Source organism: Passer domesticus, chromosome Z (assembly GCF_036417665.1).
Source record: "Passer domesticus isolate bPasDom1 chromosome Z, bPasDom1.hap1, whole genome shotgun sequence".
NCBI lineage: Eukaryota > Metazoa > Chordata > Aves > Passeriformes > Passeridae > Passer > Passer domesticus.
Window position 1 is genome coordinate 71,531,957 of NC_087512.1, and position 22,134 is coordinate 71,554,090.

At 34.7% G+C, this 22,134-nt stretch overlaps 1 long non-coding RNA gene across 1 annotated transcript in view; it reads right to left on the bottom strand.

Annotated features, from left to right (window-relative positions):
- Positions 1-7,069: 7,069 nt before the first annotated feature.
- LOC135290352 (uncharacterized) overlaps positions 7,070-22,134 on the bottom strand; it is a 31,961-nt gene continuing 16,896 nt past the window's right edge. Inside the window, exons 2-4 of the long non-coding RNA XR_010353119.1 lie at positions 18,284-18,399; positions 15,398-15,539; positions 7,070-7,128 (exon numbers count right to left, since the gene is read on the bottom strand). This is a non-coding gene — a long non-coding RNA (uncharacterized LOC135290352). The remainder of the gene's footprint in view (positions 7,129-15,397; positions 15,540-18,283; positions 18,400-22,134) is intronic.

Here is a 22,134-nt window from a genome sequence, read left to right on the forward strand (position 1 = left end):
TGATATATATTAACTGTATATTAGGAGGTTTAATTATGACTCCGGACTTGAATTACAGCTATCCAATAGTGAAATAATTCTCCTAATTTCAAATAAATTAGGAAAAATAGTGTCAGCTTGTTGATGACATTTTCTTTCTGGAGGGGAACAAAAAAGGTGGGTGATACCACTCCCAAGTTAGGGTATTTTTGACTCGTTCTAAGGAAGAATAAGTGGGTAAATATTTTCAAGTTATCTATACATTTGTAGCTACTCGTTACAGTTGATCTGATTCTGATTAATGATAGTTAATATCCATTCTTCTAAATCCATCAATATGCTGTTAACCCATTAGGCAAAAAATTTTTGGACTCAAGCCTATCAACACTACTGCAGCCAGATTTGTTGTCTGATGTTGCAAACTGTGTCTGCTGTGAGTTCTATCCCAGCCTTCAATACCTGCAGTGAAATTTCCCTCAACATAATTTTGGTATCAACAGATCCATTTTCCACAGACAGCTGAGCTATTCAAAATCAGCTATGTATTGCAGTTTCAGAAGTAAGTTTTACTTCCTTAGATTTATTGTGATCTTTTTTTCTTTATTTGAAAGAGAATCAAAATCAGTCTTGATGGAACCAAGTCCATTATTCCTGTTTTGAATTACCAGATTTTTCTTTTCTTTTCAGGTTTTTGCATCATTAAGGATGTAAGATATGTGCAAGAGGGGGAATGTATGTATAATGCTACTTCTATGATATATTTGCAATCCCTTTCAGATAGACCAGTGCCTTTACCTGACCTAAGACAAGTTGAATATAAATATAATAAAATACCCCTAAAACTTTTTTTACCCCCTATAAAAAGATACTGTAATCTTAGTTGGTTTCCTTTATACATTTCACAGAAAATGGAGCTATCAAATTATCCTGAATTAAATGAGTCTTGCTTCCATACTTCCTTTTGACAGAAAATTACATGTGCCCACTACCTAATCAAACTTCTCAGTTCACAAGCAATTCAAGTTCTGTTCAAGACATAGGATACAAATTTGATATATATATTTCTGTGTACAGTGTGTAGTCTGAAGAAGTAGATTTCTATGTATAAATTCTAGCCTAATCCTTTTAGATTTTTTCATTTTATTTTCCTCTTGCTTCCTTCTCTTTTTTTCTTTTTTTTTCTTTTTTTTCTTTCTTTTTCTTTTTTTTTTCTTTTCTTTTGTGAGTATATGTCTGGGTTTTATTTCTTTAAAATAAACTATTATTATTTGACTGGAGGAATTATCTTCATATTTCTCTCCCTTCCTTTCTTTTGCTCATTAAAATACTTGTATTCTCTGTCTGTCCATGCATCTCTTTTCTTTCTATCAGATATATGAAATAGGATATTAATTTCTAGAAATATTTTCCTCCCAAATAATGTCTTTCCTTCCTAACATTGTGAAGCCTGAACTTTCTGTCTTCTTCATTAATACTGTATGCTAGCTTTTAACATGAAGATATAACTATCCAGAAGTAGACTAATTCCTTGTAATTTTTTATGCACATTGGGAAATTAAAGCACTATCCTGTTACCTTATAGTGTTACTCAATTTAAATTCAACACACTACTTTTATTTTTCATAGCAATAGAAACAACATCTTCTGCAGCACTTGTTCAGTCCAGCCTCAAAGGGGAGGCAAAGCAAGGATATTAAATGCCAAGTATCCTGGTATCTTTGATAAGACAAGAGATAATTTTCTCTTACCATCATACCCATCTGAGGTGCAGTAGGTGACTAAAATGCTCTGGAATGGAGCATGAGTATGGGTGACTGACTCTGGTGGTGCTTTTTTCGTATTTCACTTCCTTTTAAAAAAATTATTGAAAAATCCATGCTGTCATGCAAGATGTGCAAGAACATCAAGTATCTTTTTCTTATTTTGTCACTTAGTTCAGGAAGGCACAATTGCACCTCATGGGTGGATTTCCACTGATTGAAACAAATGTGTTTCAAACTTTTGAATGGTTTTCTTTATGCTTATACTTTCCTGGAAAATCTGGTAACTGGGAAGTTTTAAAAGTAGCAAAGTTCTAAATCCAGAATTAATCAGCAATGGTGTGGAAACAACTGGGGATCAGCAAACAGGCATTGCAAGGATGACATGCAGTTTTGGATTAATAGACTACAAACAGGAGTGAGCTGCAGGTTTAAATGTATATATACTTTATTCTTAGCTTATTGGGAAAGTATAAATTATATTTATTATGAGTAAAACCATATGAAATTTTCTGAATGAATGTGGGAAGAAAATAACTGATGTGAGGAATTAAAAATAATCCCACAGTAAATTAAAAAAAACAAACCAAAACAATAAGGAGTCTGAGAATTAAACAGAGCAAAACCCTGCAGCCAGAGATTCTGACAGTATTAGATGTTGAGGTGGATCAGGTGCATTAAGCCATATGTTCATTCTCTGATATTGATCACTATTTGTCGTTTCAGTCAAAGATGTGGGACAACTGACATGGTCAGGTCGCAGAGGTCTGACACCTATTTCGAAACGATATTTAACAAAACGATATTTAACTCCTGAATGTTGGCTCTGTTCTTCATGTCAGGGAGCTGTTCCCTCTGGTCATTAGTGCCTCAGCTGGCTTTTGTGATTGCTCTCTTCAAACACATGGCTCATCTGTGGTAAAATCTTGCTCCCATTTGACTCCTAGCAGCACTACTGCTGCAAATATAGATCCCAGTGCCAGGAATGCTCAGCTGCCAGCAGCACTGACACCGTTCTGGGTCCTTTTAACAGCCTCAGTAGGCTTTAGCTTGAGATGTGGTTTCTTACAATGTCTTGTTGCACAGCTTACATGACTGGGGCCTGAAAGAGCTGAAACCTGCTCTCAAGATCTTAAGATTCTCAGGACTGTCCTTAAAGGTGGCAGTCTTGGTACAATGTCAACAGAAACTAGAGTGATTGGGGAAAATGCTTGAAGTTCACAATTTTTTTCATCACAGCTAAAACTTCTCCAAACAAGGTCTTCTTTGTCTCCCAAGGACACTAAAGTGTAGACATCCTTCAAATTATATTTCCCAAGACCTGGATAAATAAATTAAAGTGTTCTAACCATCTGGCAAATAAAAAACTATTTCTGAAATCAGATTTTTACATAATAAAAGTAGCAGACAAGTATAGCCGCTGACAGTAGAAACATATCAACCATTGAAAACAAAAAAAAATTGGGTAGAAAATCTATTTTTAAAAAAGCCAATAAGTGAACCAAAGTGCTGAGTGTTCATTTAAATTTTTACTGCAGTCTTCTTTGTGTATTAATTTACATAAGAAACTTATCCAAACTTTAGCAAAAGAGCAGCAGTTTCTTGCTACTGTTGGGATCAATATTTTTTGTGATCTAAGAATAGCAGCTAAATAGGCAGTGTATTTCTGTAATGTTTATAGATTTCTTTTCTTTAAAACTCAAAGCTCAAAATAAAGGGTTTCCTAAAACCAACATCAATGTTTCTGGAGTTTAACATACATAACCATGCTTCATAAAGATACAAAACTGTTGAAAAGTACTCCTTAAAATAGTTCAATTGCTAGAAAACATTTAGTTCTATGTATTATCCCAGTGTTTTAATGTGTCTTCATTTATATACATATAAAAATATTCAAATTTTCAAATATTTATATTTTGTTTCTACATAAATATGGACCATGAAAGTATGGACATAATAGATTGTATTTGGTGCTTGATCTGTTTAAAGTGATCACATATTTTCTGAGAATCTACAGTGTACATTACTCCAGAAATGAAGGCATCTTACAGCTGCAGCATGGAAATTTCTATTGCACTTTGCATACCTATTGCCTGTCTAAGCATGACTACTTGTCTGTTGTTTTAACTTTAAAATTGTCCTGCTTCTCTGATGTTTTAACTTTATAATCTTCCACTTTTACTCCAGTAACTGACTTTTTCCAGCAAAAATGAAAAAGTCTAAATCTGCATCCTGCTGTATGAGATATTTTGCCAGGTTTCCATCTTAATCCTTTTTACATGTTCCCTTTTTTATGTTGCAGAATAAAACTAATAATATCACCTATTTTTCTGGTTTCATGTATGTTTCAGGCCTGGCTTAGCTGCTTTGGTGAGTACTATTATATGTCTGCTGGTCTCAGCCAAGCAAAGCTGATCATATTTATCTGTACACAAGCTACTTCAGCCTTCTCTGCAGAACAGAGAATGAAATCTGAAAGAAGGATCTCCCCTCAGCATAGCACTCTCACCTTAGGTATTTGCTTTTTCTGTTCAATTAGAACCTAGGTCTGAAGAATGAGACCTGCCTCTTTCTCTACAGTATTCAGTTCTGCTTCCATGAGGGTTTTTGCTGCTTTCTCTCCACACCAAAATCTATGGCATGTTCTGTGAGGAGCAGCTGCGGACACTGCCTTTGTTTCATTAAAAAGGAAAGAGACTGATGGAAAACCTCATTGCTCTCTGCAGCTTCCTGAGGGAAGGACTCGGAGAGGGAGGTGCTGAGCTCCTCTCCCTGGGATCCAAAAATAAGATATGGCAATGGTTAAAATTGGCACCAGTGGAGATTGGTAAATACTTCTTTACCATGACAGTAGTCAAACACTGGAAAAAGCTTCTTTGAAAGGTGTCTGTATTCCAAGCCTGTCAGTGGCCAAAGCATTTGTACAATACTTTTAAAAACCTGTTTTAATTTAGGTCAGTCCTGTGAAGTGGTTAGGCAGTTGGACAAGATGATTGTTGTAGGTTCCAACTAAGATATTATTCTATTCTATTCTATTCTATTCTATTCTATTCTATTCTATTCTATTCTATTCTATTCTATTCTATTCTATTCTGTTCTACTCTTTCACTTCACACCCATTCCATGTATGGAGAGACTATAATGAATTCCTCCTCCTTTTCCTTGACAAGCATCACTTTTGGAATCTGTAGGCTTTGGATAACTCCTTAGGTTTTTTGTTGGTTTTTTTTTTTTTTAAGTGTCAGAAGCTCCTAAAACCAAGCCACTATCAGTAAGTTCAAGAGTATGCTGTGCTTCCAGTTCTTGGGCATTCACCCATATCCTATGTCACCCTCAATCTTAGCCTGTGCTTTGAGTGGACCATTCAGCAGATTCTTCATTGAAACTGGATATCCTTGGCCTTCCCTCCATTACTTCAGCAGTTACCAGTAAAAACAATATCCTCTCCATAACTTCTCACACTATTTCAGGTCCAGATTATATTCTCACTAGACCATCTGCCCCCAAAACATGGACTTTGCCAGACACCTACACACTTCAGAAGGTCACTCAGTGTATGCAGCTATTCCTTCTGGCTGAAAATAAATGGTCACTTCTCAGAGAACTGTTTGCCAAACGTCCTTATGGCATTGAAACACAAGTTTAGAACATTACAGTGAATGTATATTCAAATTTTTTTAACTGATAATCTGCAAGAAAAAAAGAAATTCATCTGCAATCAGGATGACATTAGCATAAACTTCTCCTTATATGGAGGCTGGATGCTGCAGTGTGCTGATAAGTAAAAACCCTTAAGTTAGAGATCATGTTTTCTTTTTAAAAGAGTATTTAATTATTAAAATGTTAATTGTATTAATTAAAATATGGCAAATATGTACCTGTTGAATTAATTTGTTTATTTAAAAAAATAATGGAATTTAGTTAAATAACAATTTTCACATTCTTTCTGTATACTCCCAAATAGTTAAGACATCAAAATTTATCTTTCCTGCCTGGAGTATGAGGCATTTTGTTACTTCATCAAACAGCAGTGCCAAATGGCTGTGTTTCTGAAGGTCAGAGAACAGTAAGGTTATAAGAAGAAGGTAGAAAAAACCACCATAAATATTCCCTTGCATTTTCACTGCTGCTTGTCACTGTGTTGCTGACACACAAGACCGAGCTTGAGGAAAATCTTTAAATGCCTGTATGAGAACTGCAGTGAATTTTCAGCTTTAACCTGATATATACTCTTTAAAAATTGACATTAACTTGGGCAAAAACAGGATTTCACTCTGTTTCACATGGTAGAAAGTCACTTGTTTTTTTGAAATATATGAGGTCGTACACTAAAAAATCCTGCCTGTCTTCCTGTTTTTTAAGCTGTGCTTCTTGTTTCCTATGGAGACTTCTGGTACTCTAGACCTGGATTAATATATTTTAGTAAGAAAAAAATTATATTTTCACTCATAAAAATAAAATTATTAATGTGTCAGAGCACCTCACAGTCATTGTTCTCTGCCAAATTACAAAGTGTTGATGTCTAAACTAGGAATTGAGCCAGTAAACAAGGCAGCATCATTATAATTCTATGACTGACTGTACAAGCATGACTTTTCAATATTGTCTCCATTTACTGGAGAAAAGGAAGCATTCCAGACAATGCAAAAATTAAAAATCACTGTTACGTATTACTAACTTCAGACTCTCAATAAAATATGCAAAGCTGACTAGAAATCTCCTGAGACAAAATGTAATCATCACTCCCTGGTGGATCAAAAATTAAGTTGCAAAAATGCAACTCAAATGCAAAAATAAAAGGCATTCTCTGAGCTAATTCAATTCAAAGCTGATCAGCCCAAGCTGATGTAGACAAATTGTCCCATATATGTTTTGGACCAAATACAGTGTTCAATTTTCAGTTGCCATATATACAATTACATCTGAGTTGATGAACTCCTAGATGATGTTAGATGAAGGAGAGCTGACTTCTAGAAACAGACTACCTAAACATAAATACCAAGCAGTACATAATTAATAAGCAACAACAATTTTGCTCCATTTTCATTTTCAAAGATCTATTATTTGATCCTTAAAATTTATTTATAACTGTTTCATCTTGTATGCTGCAGTAAGTTTCTCAACCCTGCAACAAAATTATGTTGTCATGAATAGAAAGCATACTTGAGACTCTAACCTGTTCTTATATTTTCTAAGTGAAGTTGTGTAGAAAATAGCAGAGCAAATGTTTATACATTTATGACTACCCAACTGTGTTATATATACCAGCTTTTCTTTATCCTGCCAGATTTCTGCATGCATCTGCTACACCAAAACCTTGCATGTGGTTACCTGTAGGAGTGCTTCTCTTGTTTACAGCCAGAAGTTGTCACAGATTTGAATATTGCCTCTGTAAAAGTAAATAGGTAAGAGACACTTAAATAATCTTTTTTTTTAAGGCTGAGCTATTTTTTCAAGTATGTCTTGTGACAGCAAGATATTTATCTTCTATTAGTTTTAATTTATTGCTTTTTGAATTTGTCATGCAACAAATCAGTTCTGCATATATCAATACTTGCATGTAATATATTTTCAGGTTTTTCAGACAATCCCCATCTACACCTACATCTACTAACTATCTGATTCAAACCTTAGAACAGAGATATTCTGATGAACTGTGTGCTCATGTGAATTTGTGATATTTTTCATACAAATTAACTGACTTTAGGGATTAAACTCCCAAAGGGAAAACAATATATTAAAATTGAAAAATGCATTTATATTATCTGTAATATATATTTTCATTTCATTTTAAAAACAAGATAGCAAACTAGTATTTACTTTATAATACATCAGACTACAAACCAGTAGGTAAAGCTGGACAAAGCTCAAAAAAATCTTTCAACACCTAAACACACACACCTCTTCAAAATGGGACTTCATAGTATCAAAAGTTAAGCACAGGACAATGTTTTGGGGAGAATTTTTAATGCTGCAAAAAAGCAATAAAAGGCTTTGATTTTCTTTGGGTTTCTATGAAAAAGGAGAAATTGTTCAAAAGAGAAGATACAAGTTACACAGCTTTTTATGTTTTTTATTTCTTTGTTCCATTTTTGCATTTGAAATAAAAAAGGACAAAAAATATAGCAGTTAATCTAACAAGATGTTGCCATGTGCCCTTTCAGGGTAAAAATATACACAAATTTATAGAGAGTGAAAATCTCAGCAGTTTTTTAGTGATGCAGTATGAGGATTAATCAGATGTATCAATAGAGTTTTGTCAGAAGCAAAAGCCAGGCTTTATGGGAAGATTGATGCAGTCAGCATTATGCATTGTAATCAAGCTATGAGTCAATAGAGATTAAATATTGACAAAGATACTTTCACTAGTCTGAAGCTAAAGAAAATTCCTGATACCTTCAGAGAACATTATTTTTATTATACCAATGAATATATTATACTTCTGCCACTGCCTACATTATTCATTAGATAGTGGTGGACTCAAAAGACACATTTTCAAGCAGAAAAGGAGAAATAAAATAATAAAAAGCAAATAAGAAAGCCTTGAGGCTGAAGAAGAAAACTGATATTGGATTTAGCAGCAGCATTGGAGAGAGTTTTTAATGAGCATTAACCATCAAATGACATGACAGAAATTAGTAGCCTGGAAATATTTTCAGAAGTGAACCACATTTTAGTCATACCTGTATAGCAATACACAGATATGGAAGAAAATAATGACAGCCCTGGCAGAAGACATGGTTTTACAAGGAGTGAGAAATGGTTCCCTCATAGCGTAAGTACTTACTTAAAAATATGTTAAGGTCAAAGTATTCATTTCAATTCCTTTCCTAAACCACTCCAAATCACATGACTATCATCAACACCATTCTTCAGTTATTATTTCCTGTGAAATTTCTCAGGATTTTGATTAAAATAAAATTCAGACAAATGCATACATGTGTTTTCTAAAGGTAAAAAATCTTGAAAAATCTACCGCAAACGGTAGTGTGTTACCCCTGATTTTGGACAATGTGAGGCAGAAGTATGTATTTGTTTCTCTTGATCTATTAAGAAAACTACAACAAAAGGAGTCAGATTAGTATAGCACTTGGATTTTTTTGAAATTATTACAGGACAGCAAATTATTTGGAGTAGACTCTTATGAATTGTAAAAATATGCAAGACCTTTCTTTGCAGAATGTATTGTTCATCTTTGCAGTGTAATTCAGACTGTGTGACTACAGACTGAGTGTTGAAGCAAGCAGTGATTATCAATATTGCAGTGATTATCAATATTACAGTGATTACTTTGGCAAAACTTGCACCACTGTAGCCATACTTTCAAAATGGGGATTTCCTATTTGCAGACTAGAGATTATCTTCATGTCTGTTCCTGCTTCAAATTTAACCAGTGTGTTTCAGTGTGTTGTTTTGTGTGATAACCACAGACCTATATGACAGGTTTCACCTTGAAAACAACAAAGGTTTAAGAGCTCAACATATTGTTGAAGATTCAATTCCATTAGGGTATTATTTTGCAATTTATTCAGGGTAGCTTTATACTGCAGTTTTATGCATGGTTAAAACTTTGACTGTAAGAAGCCAGCATTGACACTTTAAGAGAGAACTAGATAAGTATAGATATTAAATACAGATAATAGTATTAGGTTTTTTGAGAGCAATATAGAAGACAATTCTTGAAGAGGAACTAAGATGTAGACAGGAATATAATAAAGCTTCAAGAGTCAAAATACCCTTATTAACAAGTAGTTTGTGTTGACTCCTCAGCACAAAGGGAGAATAAATTATCAGCCTTGGTTTGGAGTTTATTAAATTTTTTTTCCACCTCTACTGTTATTTAGGGTAGCTGTTGATATATGCTTAGTAAACATGTCAAGTCTCACATGTGTCATGCTCTGAAGGTCTGCATTAATTGATTAATCTACAATACATAAAACCTTTTTTATTGAAAACCATACATAAAAATTTGCAACATCTTTATATGTCAAAGTTCAAGGAAATATCAGTATTCATTGTAAGCCATGCATGATCCCCATTTAACTTCATCTAAGCGTAGAAGATTTGATCTCACTGGAGTGGCAGCAGCCACTCTGGAATCTGTCAGGTCTAACAATTTATGAATGACATAGTCACAATATTTGGTGTTCCATTAAGCTCACAGACAGCAGGTTTTCCAGCTGGCATAATATTGTTGTTCTTGTTCATACACAGCTTCTTGCCAAGTAAAGAGTAAATTCAAATTTTTCTTCAGCTGTCAGATTATTTCTGCCTTCTATGTTTTCATTCATCTTTTTGCTGATCAATAAGCAAGTCTTCAAAGCTTTCTGCAGCAAATAGGATTTGCAGAAATTTAGATCTCTCTTCCTTTTCTATTTTCTTTTTGTCCATTATGTAAATTCTATAAATTTATATATATATATGTTAGGAAATTATAATTTTAAAGCTTGAATCTGTGCAAGTTAGACTTTAAACTACAGGGCCTATTGTATTCCAGGAAAAAAGGCTCTTTCCAGCTTCTGTTAGATCTGAATTACTCTATTTGGAAAACTAGAACAGCTTCCACAGGCAGCAGAATTTGCACTTAACAGTAGTGGTCACAAATGGTTAATATTAGAAAAGCATAAAAATATGTTTTACTTGATATTGTTGTTGATTATATTTATAAAATATGTCCTCATGGAAGAAATTAGTTGGATATCAGCACCCCTCCCACCCAAGAAAGTCTCAAGAATCATGAGTGAAACTGAGAAAGTATTGACAGAAACTATCCTCAGAAAATTTCCTTCTCCTGAGGAAGTTTGACCGTGCAGATGCCATTTCCTAAGGATTCTGGAGTGGCTGCAAGATGCTTGAAGTACACAATAAGCCCAAAGTTTCATCAAATAGGTATTTAGGAGTAATTTTTTTTTTTTCTCTTTCATAGTAGGTTTCTTTTCTGCCTCATCACGTTGAAGGAAAAGTTTCTAGGAAATGTTGCTGCCCAGTATCAATTTTTGATATGCCTTGCTGACACTATGTCCAAATTCAAATGCAGCTTGCAAAAGCAAAAGCTGAAGTGCAGCTAGCACAGGAGAAGCTTGAGAAACATTACATGTCAGACAATCCAGAAAGTAAATATCACAATTTATCTTGATGAACCCTAGTTCTAGTTTTCTTTACTGCTCTTTTAGTCAGTGTTAGAAGGAAAAATCCTTTGGAATCAAAGCACTGAAATATTCATTTAAAAAGAAAAAATTACTCCCAGAGGCAAGTATTTCATGCAGTATAAAAATCACTTAATGTTACAGGACAGCAAACATGCTGTTCCAGGAGGAACAAAAAGGACTGTTATTACAGAGTGTGAAGTGACCCTCACAAGAAACCACAAAGGTGTCTATTATGTTTCACTTTCCATTTTTAGTTTTCCATAAAATACACATAAAATATTTCCCATCCACCAGAACACTCTGAGGCACATTAGAAAACTCTATTTCTGATAATTCCATAGGAGCAAAACTTTTTCCCTCTTCCTACAGGGTTGTAGTTTAGTACTTCTTGTGTTCTAACAGAAGTCCGTTCTGCTGCTCATGCAACAGAATAAGAGCTGTTATCAGTACTTCAATGTGATAATCATGAAGCAGCCTGTCTCCCTACCATTTCCAGCACCTTGGAAACTTCACCATGGTGACCTATAGGTCCTGGATGCCTTGTAGAATAACAGTGAGAAATGACATGAGCTGCTTGTATCACCCCCAGCTCACCCTCTGTCATGTTCAATCTAATAAGGACTCCTTTCAGTTTGTTTGATCCGGAGAACTCAGGGCTTGTTGTTAGATGCCTTGCAAATAGTCAAGCATCTGCATTACACAGATGAACTTTTTGGCTTCAGAGAAGAAGGAATTAAAATATTGTTATTTTTACATCTCGTACTCAAATTGACTCAGCTACCTGCACAGATTTAAAATAAGTACTTTGGAAAAAAATTTTGGCATGTATCTTGCATTCCTTTTAACTTTCTGCAGAATGAAAGTGTTTGTTCTTTCTGGGCAAGGAATTGAAAATGTCTAATGCACATCCATGCTGCCAACATTCTGCCCAGAAATCAAGGGAGGAAATTGTTTGCACAGGTACACACACACCTGAATTCTGTATCAAACGGTAGCAATGTATATGTATTACTTTACTAGTAGCTAATAAATGTTCCTATAGGCTTTTCAGTAAAAACTCTTGAAATCTTTAACCTAAGTCAACAACATCTTTTTAATTTTGTACATACATAAGGAAATAACAGTGTCCATGCTAAAAAACCACATCTACTATAACATTTTTTGTTGTAGTATTATTGCTTCTGCTGAGATTGAAAAAAGACAGCATTGAGTCTGGATTCCTTGGTATGGTCATTGGGGTTTTTTAAGTTATCACAAAATACTCTAAAGAAATCCTTTTCATGTTAATGATATGTAAATGTTCTCACATATTAAAGGAGAAATACTCTGAGCCATTAGGATGATCACTCTTCTAAATAAAACATGGATAATTACATTAGAATGGGTTACATTTAGTGGAGCTCTGTGGAAGATTTTATTGAGTTAGAGGCATATTTTTTCAGCTCCAGGGAATGGGTACAATTCACTGGAGAAAAATGTCATGATGGAGTTATTTTAGACAGAAACTTTTGCTTTGAATAAACAACTACATCTTCCTGTCTTAAATATGGGTTACTGATGCACTGCTGGTATTGGGCTTATATGTCACAGCAGGGTTTATGGATTTTTCTGAGGCTTATAGGTTTACCTGTACATCTGTTCCCACAATGTTATCATATGTAACGACAGTAACTGGTGAGACAGTACAATATGCAACAAAAATCAGACTCTTAAATCCCCAGCAATGATTGTAATGATATATATTGATGCATAATGGTATGTAGTAAATTTTCTTACTGGACTCGACTGTTTGGGAAGGGTGTTGTAAAAGATGCAAAAGTGTATTTTAAACCAATCATATTAGATCCATGCAAAATGTAAATTTGATTGCTGAAACTAATGACTGGTAGGTGATAAAAAAAATTATTTAGAAAGTAGCCAGTCTCCAGTCCAGACCGGAAAAAAAACCCCATCATATTTATTACCACTAACACAAAATGATTTTTGGATAAGAAGAGACAGAGGGTCTTTTGCAAGGCTAAAGTTACAAGTCCCTTAAGTGCTGAAAACCAGCCAAAGCAGGGACTTGAACATCAGAACATCATCCCTCTTTTCCTCTTACCCTCTCATGTAACAGTTTGAGGCTGTCTGTAATTAAAACTGAATTTACTTCATTTCTACTGATGTACAATAGGATGTAGCTGTCTTTGAGAGACACATTAAACTGCTTATATTAGTGAACTGCTAAATGAATGCTTGCACTAAGACAATTACACTTTACACTGTGCTGAATAATAGACCAAGATGTCTACTAATGAATAATTGATCATAGCTCATAATAGACTAAAAAATTTTAAGCAGATTTGTTAGTCTGTTGTTAGTCTGCATTTAGGAGTTTGTTGAATGCATGTGGTTTGCTAATCTGCCAAGCCAAAATCCTGGTATTTGATGCCTACAATAACCTGCAAAGGTTTACTGCATAAAAGGTTGCTGCACATAAGTAGTGTTCTTCAAGGGAAAAAAAAAACTTGATATTGTTGTTTGGTTATTCAGTTCTACAGATGATACCTTAAAACACTAGATGAAGTATCTTGAATCTGTAACAGCCAGATTTTTCTGGGCTTCTTAGTTGCTAAAAATGGGTCTGAGGAGGGGTAATCTATTTTGACTATGTCTAGTGCACAGCAGTGATAATTTATTTTGTAAGTTAGGTGCCAGAACACACAGATTAAAAAAAAGTGAGAACAAGAGGACAACTGTCCTATAAATGCATTTTAAGCATTTTCTTTTCTCTCGCAGTGGTTCTGGTACCAGAGAAGAGTTAAGCTTAGCTCAGCAAAGTCAGCAGAACCAAATAAGTAGTATCACTGAGGCCAGGGTGAAATAAGAAACACTTGTCCTTTCCAACTGTTTGGTGGCTCTTACTCATATACCCTCTGAACTCCATTCTTTACCTCCCCTAATTTCATGCTCTGTTCTTAATCTCCCCAGTTTTCATGTTAAATTTGAGAAGTAATTATAAATAAATAACATGAAGTGTACAACTCTGGTGCACATGGCTAATTCAAAATGTAAAAATGTAAATCAAAAACTTATTTCTCTATTTGTTATGATGTCATACTTTATGAAGGAGAGAACATCACAAGTCTTATCACCCAGTATCTCTCCAATACTTTAATACAAAGTATTCTGCCTGGGAGTAGATGAAAAAATAATTAACTAATTTCCCTAAGTTTCACAAATTTGTAAAATCTGAACGTTAGAAATGTAGAGGAATCCTAACATTACTTCACAAAGACAACTGTGATATTGTATCCTTGTCTGAGAAAAAATTTTGCACAAGAATTTTTTCTCCTCTTTTTCTTTCTCAATCTGTATATTTCATGTGTCAAAAATTAATATTATGTTCACTGCATAAGGAAATTATTGTGACAGAAGATACAGTTACATTAGCAAAACAGATATTATTATTTTTTGTTAAACACTATCTATTATTTTTCTTGCCACATCAGTGCTTGTATGATGAAGGAAATTTCCAAGCCTTTTGTTATTGTCACAGGTCTTTTTCTTATATGACTCTTCTCAGAGATTTAACTGTCTGTCAGGAATTTACCATACTTGATAAAAATTTCAGATAGGCCATACCTCTGAAGTTCACGGATTTAAATATCATTTGTTATTTTATTAAGTAATTGAGATATTTCGTCAACTTTTTCTAAATAGTATAAATAAATAAATAAATAAATAAATAAATAAATAAATAAATAAGAAGTCACTTAATGAAAATGCTTTTTTTTTCCCCTCCAGAGGCATGAAAAGGAAAGTACAAAGGTAGACACTGGAAATGGGTTTTTATTTCTACAAGGTCTGACAAAAGAAAAAGTGATACATTTAAAGTTTTACAGAAAGTGAGAATTTATTTTATTTTGTTTTCCAACTTACACTACCTTCAGTCTTTCATGTTATGGGACCCATTTTATAGGTTCTAAGCCCATATCTTTTTCAAGCAATCACTTTTCTGCAGATCTGTGCACTTTCTATGGACTAACACAACTCTAAGTCTCAAAGTTAAATGTGTATTTATGAAACCAGTGTGCACATCTAAGTTGAGTCTTAATGCTTATTGAGGTATCGTGTCTCCAGATGGACTCCTCCCACTGCTACTCTTCCTAGAAAAGGGATAGATGGCCATGCTAGTTTCCCTCCATTTAGAGAAGTACCAACTACAGGATTGCTTTTCTTCTGCAACAACCAGCCCAGTGTGGGTGTCAAATAACAACCTGATGGGCAGCAGCACACTCCCAACCCTGTGCTCCTGGGGGGAGTCCCTGGATGGCATGTTAAGGGTCATGCCCAGAAATGACCGCTCTCCCTCACCCAGGAAACCTGCAAAGAGAGTTCTCTATGCAAGTGCATCACAAAGCCAAAGGAAGAGGCCACAGGAAAAATATTGCACCTGGAGTTCTAAATGAGCCTGTGAACTGTTACTACCAGTACTGAAGCCCTATGGTAACTAAATCTATTCCTTACCTACCAATGCAGCTTCTCCTAACTTGGGGTGAAGTTACTTGCATTCTGCTGCAGGTACCAAACCTTCTGATATTACAGCTGCTATAAAGGCAGAACATCCACAGGGAGAGCTGAGTTGTCACAGCTGATCTATCAATTTAACCTTGGGAGAAGGAGTACAACACTGGGTTGAAAAGTAAAAATTAAATTTACAGTCTGACAAGGAGATTTATACCCACACTTCAAAGTCTGAGCCAACAAAGAATATGAAAGCAGTTTGGTTATACCATCATTTTTACTGTGAATACCAGAAACTTGTGTGGTATAGTATTATAGATATATCCAGACCCTGAATACCAGAAATATCTCATTTAGTGTTGACAATAACAACTTGCAATAGGTTGTGATAAAGATGTGTAAATACATTGTTTAATTTCTGTGCATGTAAGCTCCTAATGGACTAACTTGAACTGAAATACAATAATTCTGCTTAAAAACCACTATGTTTTTAAACAGAACATGCCTTGTTTTAAGCAAAAACAGTCATCTACTCCATATAATCAAATATTCAAGTCCTTCTGTGAGTAAATGCTGGTACTTCCTTCTGTGAGTAAATTCCGGTACTTTAAGAGCCAAAACCAGACCAATTAAAAAAATTACTTGTGGAATATAACAGAGGATGCTTAAATTATATGTATGAACTCTGTAGAGCACTGAGGTAATTTTCCCCAAAGTAATTTGCCATTAAATCAGTTCCCACTAATTCAAGATCCAAGAAACATGGTGTGTGAAATATCACTGTCCTGTGTTTAATTTGTTTTGGCTTTTTTCTTGTAGGGGAGATTAGCAAAACTTGTAGGGGAGAGATACACACAAATCCTGTAAATGAGATTTCTATTCAGGTTTACCTACATTCAGAAATTTGAAAATGCACCTGCTCAGTGACTAATCAACAGTATGTTCAGGCTTCACTTAACATATCAACTTTCAAAAGAAAACTAGTCATACTTATATATAAACTTAAGATAATTTGCAAGAATTCCTCATCTTCAATGATCTGGCACAAAAAAAAAATCAAAACAAATGAAAAGTCATAGACTAGCATATCTCGTTCAATAGAGTAAAGTCTCAGCACCAATGCCTGCATAGAAAAGAACATTGTAGAATTTCTTAACTGGAAAGGCCATTTGGATTTTTTAAAAGAGCAGTGTTTATGATATGGGTTGGTTTTTTTATCTTTGAAACTTAGCTGTTATCTCTGTTGACATTTCTTCTGAGCCTGCATTTCCAGCTAACCCGTCAAGAAACACCAGTCACTTACAAGCTGCTAAGGTGCAACGGGAAGCACAACACTGTATGTATGGGCCAACTTTCAAGATCTCAGCCTTACTATTGCAGAAACTGAGACATATTCATCCAAAAACATTGACATGGCTTTTACTTGTCTTATTGCTTTTTCTTCTCTTTTTTGTTTTTGGTTTATTTACTTGTTTGGTTGTGCAAGTATTTAGGTATTTTTTTAATGCTTTGGTTCAGAGTTTAAATTTTTTTGAGAGGTTTAATGGATTTTTTTGTTTTGAGACATTTAATTAGCTTTCTAGTATATTCTACACCATAACCATTAATACTGCTCATCTTGATAATAAGTTCAAGTTTTGTCATTTTGATCTTCAGGGAAAGAAATTTATTTTCTGTTCAGTAGCAGGATCCATAATGTCTTTGATTTTTTGGGGGTTTTAAGCAGTCACAGTGCAGGCAGATTTTTGCTATTAACAGAGTGGAATGATCAGACAGAGTTCTAGGTTCCGGTCAAACTCTTCCAATGTCTTGACTAATCAGCTTCTGTGCTGACAATAATAGTGCAATGGCAGCATAGTCGGAGCAAAATTCATAGACATCTTTTCTACTGTGCAGCTTCAAAGGATTAAAGTTACTCTCAGATGTTATCAAAGAACTTCTCTAAAGTCAATCACAATGCTTAAGTTATAGAGTTTCTCTTTCAATAGGTCAAAGTTTTTCCAAAGAAATCCAGCAGCTGTTCCTGCATTGTTATTGCATTTCTTTCTGCGAAGTCCTTCAGATAATTTTGAGGTTTTGGCTTAAGTATAACTACTGCTGCTACCATTTCAGAGAGTTAAGGTAAATCTGGTAACTTCTTTCACGGAGTATGTGTTCCTGGGACAGAAATTCAGTGCTTCTCTTTTTCCAGAGTTTCTTTGAAACGGATATACATTTATTTTAATGATGTCCACTTTTTGGATAGCAATATAAAATATGAGTCATTAAACCAGAAAGTTAGACAAGCTCTAGAACAGTGATATCTATATTCTAAAGAGTGTTCAATTACACTAGACTTACTTTGCTTACTCAATAACTAAAATGGTTGCATTTTTTCAGAAGAGTTGCAGTTCACTGCAGTTCAGTATACCTTCTATACACAGGTGGAACGACAAGGCTGTAATGATTTTATTGACTCATTTTGCCATCATGTACTTACCTTCAGTCTTTCCCTGTTGCTTATTTTTACCTACACACTCTTCACTCTTAGTGTGAATATTCTTCCCCAGAATTTTTCCTGAGCATTGGAGTGCTATAATTAGGGCATCTTTAGAAAATATTAAAAAAAAACTAAAGGAAGTAACACTTTACATAAGTTTTATTGTCAAAAAGTTGTTAAGGAAAAACAATCTATGTACCTGAATCTGAAACATATATTACATTTTCTTATATGGTTTAAAAATTCAAATGAGGAGAATTTAGAATTGGAATTGTGAATTTATTTGAGATGTAGATTCATAATTATGGCAATGAAAAAACCCTATCTATTCTCATCTATCCAAATTATCTAAAGCTATGTTAAACATTTGTAATTACTTTTGAAATCTCTATTTATGGTAATAGTTTTACCTTTGTTGATAGCCTTTTATTCCTGCTATCATTCTCTCTTGCTGTACAGTCACAACAGGGGTTGGAGCATGGCCAAGTCACATAGGTATGCTGATGTTCATGCTCTGCAGAGGTGTCTCTGCCAAGGTACATAGAAGGGCATGAATTCTCAGCCTGCTTCAGCTTATGCAGCCCTCAGTTTTTCTCATTGTTCCACATAAAGAAGAAGGATACCTTAAGGTATAGGTACTGATAACTTCATTAATTATGTTCATGATGGTCCCACGTTTTGGACTTTTTTAAAAATATCAATTGTTATGCTATTTTTTGGAAATTCAAACAATTCATGAATATCTTACTCTTACCCTCACTGATCCTCAAGCTCTTTTCAAAAAAAGAGAAATTGTACCATGTACCAGATTTGTCAAATTTGACAGTAAAACCTTTGCTGTACAATGAGATAAAATTACAATTCTATATCGACTCATACTGAAAAAGACACACATGGATTTATGATGAATCCTGAATATTGAGAATAATAGCTTCAAAAATATTGGAAGTGAAGAAATTCTCTTATTGGAAGTGTTTAAAGTAGTTTGAGCCTTTGCAGTTAAAATTAATTTCTTTCTCAAGTAGATCTGACTAGCACAGGCTGTTATAAGCATTGTGCAAAAGCTAATGGAATTCACATTTCTATTAGTCTTGTTTGCTTCAGAAGAAATACAGGGGAAGATAAAGCATGACCATTCTTCAGCCACTTGATAAGAACACAGTGCTGTCCATGCTGAAACACTCAAGGAAGCACCTCCATTTTTGTATGCTTATGAGTTATTTCTTCCTCCCTGTCTCCACATCACTTGAAAAATAATGCATTTGTTCAGAATGACTTTCAACATAGCAAAGCCTGAAAACATCACTGTCTAAATCCACTTTGACATATATGAGGCAGTCAAAACCATCTACCTCAGAGCTGAAGAGCGAGCACTCAAGCCAAAGAGTAGGGTAGCCTGAGGTGAGCAAAAAGGAATTTCTGCACACTTCAAGGAGTTAGAAGAGTCAAGAAAATCCAGCTCCATCAGTTACCTGACCATCAGTTCCACTGAGAACTGGTACATAGCAGGGGTCTAGACATTTTTTGCTTGCTGTGAAGAGTTTGTCAGCCATGTCACTGAGAACTTGTAACACAGAGAAGACTCTCAGTAAGGTGTGAGAAGTATGACACTAATTAAGTGGATTATTATTATTAGATTTATTGCTAGGACAATGTCTAAGTATTGCCAACACAATATAATATAATCAGGTCTAAAAGGCTCTCATATAAGCAGTTCATGTAGAAATGTACATGTATGTGTTTACTGTCTTTGGCCTTGCAGAATGAACAGTTACAAAGGAAAAAAGCTCCTCTGGAGGTTTTTCAGAATTTTATCCCCACATATACCCAGATCTTACTTACCTGTCCAAAAGAACTTGTTCACTTTTCAAAGGCTGGACACATATTCCAGGTGACCCCACCAAGGGGAATATGTACCTGGAAGCTGCCTGTAACTTTGGGAGATCAGTTTACTGAGCTGGCCCAGTCTCCAGCAACATTTTAAACCTTTTGTGGGCCAGTGCATGCCAAAGTCATTTAGAATCATCACAGCTCCTCCATCTCTAGAATCAACACATTATTTAAATAGACAAACAGCTCCTCCCACTATTCCCCCTTGATGTTCTCAGCTTAGGACAAACCATATTGCCTATCAGAGGCAATCTAAAATGGGGAGGGTACATGGGTCTGGGCAGGGGCAAGATTCACCAGAAGACCACCAAGTACTTTTTGTCATTGTCACAGAGCTCTTCTTTATGGGGAAACTGAACCCATCAAACTGTACTAACAGTCTTACAGAAGAAAATGGCTCATGAAAACAGAATACTGGTATTTTGTGTCAGTTTTCTTAAGGTCATGTTTGAGCTGTTTATTTTCACTAAGCATCTTGCACCTCATTCAACAGCTAGAATATTCCGCACTGTACTCAAAAAAAGCCACATCTCCAAGCAGGGTGATGTTACTTATTAATTCCTGGCCATACGAATTTGCCCTGAAGAGGTCAGGTGGTCTTTGATCAGGTATTGTGGCAATGCATCATTTAAACTTGAACCTAAATCAAATGCATTACAAATGGCAACATGAATTAAAATTAGACTTGCAATGCTCTAATTATCTTTTGTATTTAGTAGTGCTTTGATTCACCTAAATTAATGTCATGGAAACCAGAAAGAGTAATTGCTTAAAGTGACTTCCATATAGATATTGCTTTTCTAATTTCACTCATTAAAGACCAACTTAGATAGTTGTATTTTCATCTGTAATCTTGGAATTTCTGGACGGTAAAGATATTCTATACTACATACAAACAGAATGAGGTAATCTTTGAGGAAAGCATTATTTCAAGAGAAAAACAAATTGTCTTTGAGCTACATAAAACCAAACTTTGCATATGTTTGGAACCATGGGAATCCATGCACATCAATTAACCTGATATCCATAAACTGCATTAAGTGAAAAATACATGTGTTTCAAAATCAAGCCTTTACTGGGAAAATTATAATTCAAGCAAAAAAAGGACTGTATCAAAATCTTTTCTTAACTCATGTTCTTTAAGGTGTTTTGGTCCTTGTGTAGGAATCCAATTTCTCTTGAAATACCAAACACAACTTGGATTCTTGAATGCCTTGGAAGATCTGGGCACAAACCACTAGTAAATATGATTGGTTTGTGAATACTCAAATAGTGAAAAGAATATGTAAAGAAAATTAAAGATCTAGTTTTCTTTGGCTTTAGATTTTTTTTTTTTTTTGATAATTGGTTTTCCATTATTTGGTCAAGATTTTGTATTTGGTTGTTTTTAAAACTATATTTCTGTCACATGAGGAGAGAAACACACATCCTTTATTTTCTCTTGTGACCTTGATTACCTCCTGTTTTAGAGTTGGAATTGTGATCTCCATTACATGTCATTTTTCAGAATGGACAGATGGTAGTTACTTGTTCTCAGCCAGTGAGTACACCAGTCCCTTTAAGAAAATATGAACACTCATTTTCTGAAATCTTTTCTTTTTCTGTATTCTTTCTTGTACAGGTCAATTTTTCTGGGGTTTTTTTGGTGTCTTTTTTTTTTTTTTTTTTTTTTTGTTTGTTTTGGGGTTTTTTTGTTGGGGTTTTTTTGGGTTTTTTGGGCTTTTTGTTTGTTTATTTGTTTTGTATTGTTTTTTTCTTTTTTTTTTTGTGGGGAGGGGGTTTGTTTTGTTTTGGCTTTTTAAGATACAAATAAAGTAACATAAACATCTAGATAGATTTAAATAAACACCTAAATCTGTGTCTCAGTGCATACTTTCCTTAAACTAGAAATTCCTGTTGCTCTACCTTTTAAAGGGATAAAATGTGTGATAGCATTACTTGGAGTATATTACCTTCTACAGGTCTTCTGTGTGTGGCTGTGAGATCTCCCTTTGTACAGCTGGAAGACATAACACTTTTTTTTTTTTTTTTTAATAAGATTTCCTGTAGGCACAAAGGCAACTTGCTCAAAGCCTTGAATCATCACCTGATGCTTGAGTCTGGTGGGGTCTGCATCTGCAGATTTGAACTCAGCAATCCGTTTGGTCACAATCCAATGCAAATACTTAGTGCCCAATCAAGCTTCAGTCCACTGGCATCCTCATTTTGAGTATATGTCTGATACAGGTTTTTCTTATTAATATTTGCTTTGGCAGGGCAGGCAAATTGAGAGTGCAGGCAGAGTAAGATGTTCCCTTTTTGGCTTTTCCTGTTATTTCAGTGAGAAGATTTAAATAATTCCCCAAATCAAGTCAAATCAAAGCAGATTAAG